The following is a 7,812-nucleotide window of genomic DNA, read 5'->3' as shown; positions in this document are numbered from 1 at the left end:
GTGTCTCAGGGATAGGGTGTTTTGTTTTGTAATATTACTGCTATAATGACAAGTGTTGCTATTACTAAAATTATACTTCTACAGTTTACATTTATTGACATTTGCTATGTGGTAGGCACTATACTAAGATATTTACATGACTTAACTCATTTAATCATTTCAATCACCTAGTGAAACATTATTTTACTTTAAAGATGAGGAAATTTAGGCACAGAGAGACGGGGTTACTTGCTCGAGTTACATTAGTAAATGACCAGAGATCTTAACCACTAGAATTCATACAAGATGCAGATAAAATCATTAATATTGATTTTTCTTATTTTAATTACTTCACTTAAACACATATAAATAATTGTACTAGTTAATAGAACATATAAATTCAAGCAGTTATTATTTACTGAAAACAAAAGTGAAGCCCTCAGTAGTAGAACTTATGAGAACGCCATTCCAGATAACATCAAACTGTTTTTTCAATGCTCCCACCTCCCCTCTCCAAAGGAAAATAAAACCAGACAAATGCAGTTTAGTTGGTATATTGGTTTACTCATTTTTAATCTTTCTGCCTGCAGTGAACAGTTATCATAAATTATAAATCTAAACCTTTATGAAAGAGGAATTAATTTTATTAATGTTCCAATATAAAGCTGCCATGGAGAAGGTGCCATGGCTGAAACTGTACAGCATTTGCCAGCCATGATTTATAGTGTCTTTAAAACAGCTGGCGTTATCTGAATTGGCCATCTAGTCTTGGTTGAAAAAAGATGTAGAATGGCTAACAAAAAGGATCAAGTGAGCTGAGACTGCTGGATGAACAACGATAATATAACTTATCAATTCATGAGCCCTTTCATCAGAAGATTGCAATGTTCTTTACAATCACAAATTTATAAGCCTCATAAATTGTCTGCAGCAACGGTTGCTATCTGTTTAATTAAAATGTCAGGTTGGTGATTATGTAACTTTGTAAGGCGAGTGAAGGAGGAAGTGACAGATGGCCCACTTTCTAAGGTGAAGTTGAGCTCTTAAGTTGCATAAAGATATGTTGAGCACACATCATACACAGGTCATGGGCTCCTTTAAGACATGTAGGGTTGTCGAAATAGTATAGCATATGACTCAGTTTCTAAATGTTCCATTTATATTCATTGCTTCAACATGAGGGCTTTGTATTTAGGAAGGAAGGAAGGAAAGCATGTTCAACTTTATTTTTCAATTAGCAAAGGACACACTTTCCAATCTCTCAGCCTCCTTCTCCCTCCAAAAAATATTGAGCTAGAGTCTCAAATTCAGTGGAATCACGCCAAAGCCAGGTACTTCTGAGGCATGGGCTAGAATAGAATTACTATGAACTCTATAGCATTAAATTTGGATGAAAGGAAATATGAATTCAGCCTCTCTGATTTCTTAGACCATTTTATCTTTCTATTTAAAACTCAGAATTTCTGTCCTCTCTATGCTTGTATTCTGTTTGTAAAATAGGTCATGATTGTACTCTTTACATGCCAGACATGGTAATGGGATAACTGAAAGTACTCTCAGAGCTATCATAAAGTCAGGAAGAAATTTGATATTATAAGTTGTTAATTTCTAAACTGGCAAATTTGCTAGATTTTTTAATTTGAAGATTATTACTATATACTGATAGTTTTAAATTAAGTTTCTGGAAGTAAACATGTAAATTGAGTAAATAATTATTTATCTGTGAACTATTCTGTAAAGCTAGGTGTTTTAGAGATATTCCAAAAATATTTCACTTATCCCAAAGCCTAGGATTTCAACTGATGTGTCCTAAATGATTTAGATTGTTGATTCGAAAAGCATACAACAATAAATTTCAATTTTGAAAAATTCACAATTGCAATTGCTTTTTCTCTACCTCAGTCTGAATGAGTCAGATTTTATGTGACCCGATTTTTATTCTTATAAATTTTGCAGGTCCCTATTATTTTAGCCCCATAAACATTCTTTAAACATTTATAGGCCATCAAACTAAGGTACAACAAAAGTAAAAGAACAAAGACCTATAACACTTTTCTAGAGGTAAAACTTGTAAACTTCAATAGCTACTAGTGGGTACACTGACATTTATAGAAGCAAAAGATATATTCAAATAACAGAACCAATGAAGATAGACTGAACTATCTCTATGTTCCCTCTATGAAATTATATTTAGAAATTTTTAGAGCTTTATTGTAACAACATTTATAGCTGCAGCTTAGGTGGTGAAATTTTCAATATTTGAGGAATATCTACTACTTCCTATGTCGTTACAGCTTTGAAAATTTAATCCCATACAGCACTATGAGCTAGAAGAATATAGATACTAAAAGAAAATATGTGATTGAGGTAGATCTTGCTAGCAGAAATAAAACAATAAAATGCCAAATAAAATTGATAGTGTTTTAGGAAGGTGGGATGAATAAGATTCTTGTTTCATGATGTGCAGAAATGTGATTGAAGAAATACTGGCATCAAGGAAACTTTTCTCCTTCCCTCTCTCTTACTCTCTCCTTTCCTTTCTTCCTTCCCTCCTTCCTTCCTCCCTTCCTTCCTTCCTTCCTCCCTCCCTTCCTCCCTCCCTTTGCCTTTCACAATTTGAAGATTAAAGTTTATGTGGTATCCTGGGTGTAGGCTGGGTGTGGTGGCTCACCCTTGTAATCCCAGCACTTTGGGAGGCTGAGGTGGGTGGATTATGTGAACTCACAAGGTCGAGAACTGCCTGACAACATGGTGAAACCCGTCTCTACTAAAAATACAAAAATTATCCAGGTGCAGTGGCGTAGGCCTGCAGTCCCAGTTTCTCGGGAGGCTGAGGCACAAGAATTTCTTGAACCTGGGAGACAGAGGTTGCAGCGAGCCGAGATTGCACCACTGCACTCCAGCCTGGGTGATAGAGTGAAACTGTGTATCCAAAAATAAAAAATAAAATAAAATAAATAAATAAAAATAAGTCATATCCTGGATATAACTCTTTAGGCTGTCTCTAATATCATTTTATAAAGATTTACTAGTTGAAAAATAACAATGCTGATAGTAAAGATTATTTTATATGGAACAAATAAACCTTTTGTTATAGTGTACTAAAAGAGTTTTAGCAAGTAGAGAAAAAAATGAAGTTTACAATTTTGCACAGAACTGCTATCCATTTTAAACTATTGTTTTGTATGCTAATTTCTCCAAATTAATACACATTTAATTTTTAATATTAAAATCGAGGATCTTGAGACTGAGATATCCAGAGTTGGCTAAACAAATAGAACTTCTGTCACTACTTTGATATTCTAATCCCTTACCTAAACAAAATTCATTTCTTAATTATAGGTAGTAAATGGAAGCTATAATTAAGTTTTATACACTTTTATGAAACCATGATGTACTTAATCTTGAAAACTGAAGATGCAAATATCAGTTTTTAAAAAGTGAGAGCCAGGTTATATACTAATATAAAAAATATTCAAGAAACCTGCAAATCCCCAATTGTATATTATTTAATTATCAGCATGTTTGAGAAACACTTACAGACAGCTATAAAATTTAAGAGTGAGGAAACAAATATTGGGTTTTCGCCTCTATTTAATCTAATTTGTGGCTTTAATGAGCTGGTATAAGTCATATTTTTATGATAGTAATTTCATTTAAACTGAAACACTGATAGATACTTCCTTTCAGCTATCTTGCCTATTTTTCTCATGAAAATCACAAATGCTTTCTTGAAGAGTCCTATGTCTCTTAGATATACCATTACTAAAGGAGTAAGCCCACCTCTCTCCATCACAACAATGATCACAGAAACTGCATTGCATTTGTAACCAGGTATTAGGGGAGACAGTGGCAGTTGAGTTTGCTTCTCTCTCAAGGAACCATAATCAGTAATGCAGGCTGCATGACTTTATGTCTCTAAAGGAAATTTAATCTGGTAACACTATCTACATTTGTTTGGCTTTTTTCTCTCGCTCAACTCATGACGAAGGTCACTTTTAATTTAATTTTCCTACCTTTCAGACATGTCTTGCAGGTGCAAAAAGTCCTCTTGCCTTCATAAAGCTATTTTTCTGAAGACATTTTTCATCATGTTCCCTGGAGGGGATACGAGAGCTGTCCACCAAGAATCTGCAACCTCTTTTGGGGGTCTTCCATGGATTCACTGTGACCAAGGAAACAAGCTGTTACCTAGCAACATGGCCCTTCAGGAGGTATTGTTACCAGTCTCTCAGAGTTCATCAAAGGAATTCCTGTGCTCCTGGAGCAGCTTTAACAGCGATCATTGTTTCTAGGGAGTTGTCTAAACTGTGATATAACTGAACCTCAACTACAGAAACATAAATGTCAGCAGAGGGGATAAATGTCCATAGCATCCCTGGAAGGTTCGCTGTCTTCGGTTCCATTGTTTTTTGAATTGTTTGCACTGACTTGGGTTTCTTGAAGTTATACTTGTGCAGTATATCCCCCAGTATTTGATTTCCTGCTTCTCTTCTGTAGGAAAAGAAGCAAAATGGAAGATATCTAATTCTTGCTTGAAGTTTGCTCAAATAAAACTCCTGTGATTTGAAGACTGGGAATTCGGCCTTGTTCATAAAAAGAAATAAATAATAGTTATTTATTTCAAAGCAAATTTTTGACAACTTTTCAGGGAAAAAAAGGAGTATATGCATACTCGCTTATTGATCCAACTATCCTACTCTGAGTGTCTGCTATGTACATAGATAGCACTGTGAATTTTTAACTTCATGAGCTGATAAAATGAATGTTCTCTAAACTTGAAAGTTGTATGTCTCCTTTCCCAAAAATAGAAGAATGTAGCTGTGTTTCTGTGTACTAAGAAATTGTTGTCTGCCAAAATCATAGTAAACTCTCCCATAGTCTTTACTGCTTCAGAGAAAAAGATATTTAGGAAACCATTTTATTCAAAATCTAGTTTCAAAAAAAGATAATTTGCATATCTTGGAAAAAGCATTATGTTTCTTTAGTAGTATATTATTAGTAGTATAGCATATAATTTTTATAATATAATAGTAGTATAGTATATTATTTTTAGTCTATAGTAGTAATCCATCTATAGACTAAAAATGTTTCAGTAACCTTATTAATGTGTTTCATATCCAAAACTGAAAATACGTTCTCCTCTACTTTGTTTCTGTCAGGAATTAAATTTTACACACAAAATGCTTCAGGCTAAAACTTAGCAGAAAAATCTTCTATGCCAAAAAATATAATGTAACATATTTGCTAAAGATTTATACACTGATTTGTTTCTATCCACATTAGTACAATTTTTTTTTTAAATGGAATTCATTCGTGTTGCCAAGGCTGGAGTGCAATGGTGCAATCTCTGCTCACTGCAACCTCTGCCTCCCAGGTTCAAGCAATTTTCCTGCCTCAGCCTCCTGAGTAGCTAGGATTACAAGTGCCCACCACCACACCTGGCTAATTTTTTTGTATTTTTAGTAGAGACGGCTTTTTACCATGTTGGCCAGGCTGGTCTCAAACTCCTGACCTCATGTAATCCACCTGCCTCAGCCTCCCAAAGTGCTGGGATTATAGGCGTGAGCCACCATGTCTGGCCTAAGTTAGTATAATTTTTAAAAATTTTCAAATGCCTAAAATATTACATCTAAACTTTCTGGATACTTTTCCCATGATAGGGGCAGAGATGACATTTTTCTTTCTTTTCCTCTCTCTCTCTTTGTGTGTGTGCACCTGTAAACCACAGCACCAATGTCAGACATTTTCTTTACTCTCATCTTTTTTAAGAATCCTGGGAACTTTCCCAAGTCCAAAAATTCTAGACCAGGATTATCCAAAAATGAATAAAACACAACTAAACTTGCCTTTTTAGCTTTATAGCCCACAACTATTGATCCACATTCCTAACTGCTATAGGCAAAAGCTATGTGATACTCCAGCGACTCAACTCTGACTTTGCTTAGAATTATCTTGGGTGCTTTAAAAAAATTCAGTGTCCAGGCCCTTCCTCAACTAAACAAATAATATCTGAAGGTGGGTGGGACCCAGGCATTCATAATATTTTAAAGTGTTCCTATTATACACTCTCAACTCCTCACTTACCTGTACCTACTTTTGTGGAGCAAAATGTGGTTGAAGAAAAACACACCATTAGGCTGGGCGCGGTGACTCATACATGCAATCCCAGCACTTTGGAAGGCCAAGGTGGGCAGATCTCTTGAGGTCAGGAGATCGAGACCATCCTGGCCAACATGGTGAAACCCTGTCCCTACTAAAAATACAAAAATTAGCCCAGCGTGGTGGTGGGCACCTGTAGTCCCAGCTGCTCGGGAGGCTGAGGCAGGAGAATTGCCTGAACCAGGGAGTCAGTGATTGCAGTGAGCCGAGATGGTGCTACTGCATTCCAGCCTGGTGACAGAGCAAGACTCTGTTTTTTTTAAAAAAAAAAAAAAAAAAAGAAAAGAAAAAGAAAAATGCACCATGATGCTGACTGGCCTCACTCTAAAATGTATAACCACTCACCTCAAAGTGTTGTCTGGCAGTCACACTAAATTCCCACAACCATTCTCCAACTTGCCGTCGTCCCACCTAGTCTAGTAGATGATTTTCAGTTGCTCTTCCTTTTGTTCTAGTTTCCCTTATTTCTGCTTCCATCCTACTCTCACCTAAACAATCAGAAAAGGATTTCCACAGGGTACTATCATCATTCATGTATCCACCTACTCAATCTACCTGCCCACTTATTCTACTTTCCCCTCTAACAAGTAGGCCTTATCAGCACTTCCATCTTCATTTGTGGACTGGAGTCTGCCACTTCATCTCTACTCAAAGTCATTAAACCAGAAAGTGTCTTCCTTCTCCATCATTAGTATCTCTTCTTTACCGCATCATTCCCACAGCATATAAGCCTGCTGTAATTTTCCCATTGAAAACAAAAACAAAAGATACCCTCTCTTGTCCTGCTTCTCCTTTCCGCTTCCATCCCAATAGATTGTTTTACATGTCTTACAGCATATGAGAAAAGCATTAAAAGTGCTGTCTATGTTTGCTGCCTCCAATTCTTCTCTTCTGAGTCTCTCTTGAACCCACTCGAATATCTTCAGTTCATTGCTCCACTGAAATTACAGTTGGCAAGGTCATTAATGATTTTCAGGTTACTAAATTCAATGGTCAATTCCTAGTCCTTATTTCCTTTACTTGAAAAGTACAGTTACTCTCTCCTTTCAGCACTCTCTTCATTTGGCTTCTAGGACTCTATACCTCACCAGCTATCTTTTTACTTCATAGTCCCTTTTGCTGTTCCCTACTCATCCCCCACCATCTCCTAACTGTAGTATGCCCAGGGCTCAGCCTCTAAACCTCTTTCTCTCTCAACTCAGTCTTATCTGGATAATGATCTTATGCAGTCTCATGGACTTAAAAACCATCTATATGCTAATGACTCCAAAATTTATAACTCCATCCTAGATTTCTCTCCCTCTTGAATCTCAGACTCATATATTCACCTGCCTACTTGAAATTCCTCTTACATGTCTTAGATGCATCTCAATCTTAATCTTCCAGAAATATATCTTTAAACCTCCTGTCCAAATCAGCTGCTTTCATATCTTCTGTCTATTCAAGCCTACAAACCTTGGAATTATCCTCAACTACTCTCTTTCTTTCAAATCCCATGTCCAATCCCTCATGAAATCCTATGAGCTCTACCTTCAAAATGTATTCAGAATCTGATCACCTGCCTTCCTTTCATGGCCTGTTGTGACACCCCTACATTTATTAGTATCATTACAGCTGCTGCTTTACTGGTCTTCTGCTTCAGGCCATACCTCCCTATAGTCTATACTCCAA

General features: G+C 36.2%; 1 long non-coding RNA gene across 1 annotated transcript; it reads left to right on the top strand.

Moving 5' to 3' along the window:
- Positions 1-4,274: 4,274 nt before the first annotated feature.
- LOC103882206 lies at positions 4,275-4,559 on the top strand. The gene is made up of 2 exons (XR_643958.3): positions 4,275-4,364; positions 4,480-4,559. It is a non-coding gene; the product is annotated as an uncharacterized LOC103882206 (long non-coding RNA).
- The last annotated feature ends 3,253 nt before the right edge of the window (positions 4,560-7,812 follow it).

Source organism: Papio anubis, unplaced genomic scaffold, assembly GCF_008728515.1.
Source record: "Papio anubis isolate 15944 unplaced genomic scaffold, Panubis1.0 scaffold368, whole genome shotgun sequence".
In the NCBI taxonomy this organism is placed as follows: domain Eukaryota; kingdom Metazoa; phylum Chordata; class Mammalia; order Primates; family Cercopithecidae; genus Papio; species Papio anubis.
The sequence above is the reverse complement of the archived record's forward strand: the minus strand, read 5'-3'. Positions and strand labels throughout refer to the sequence as shown.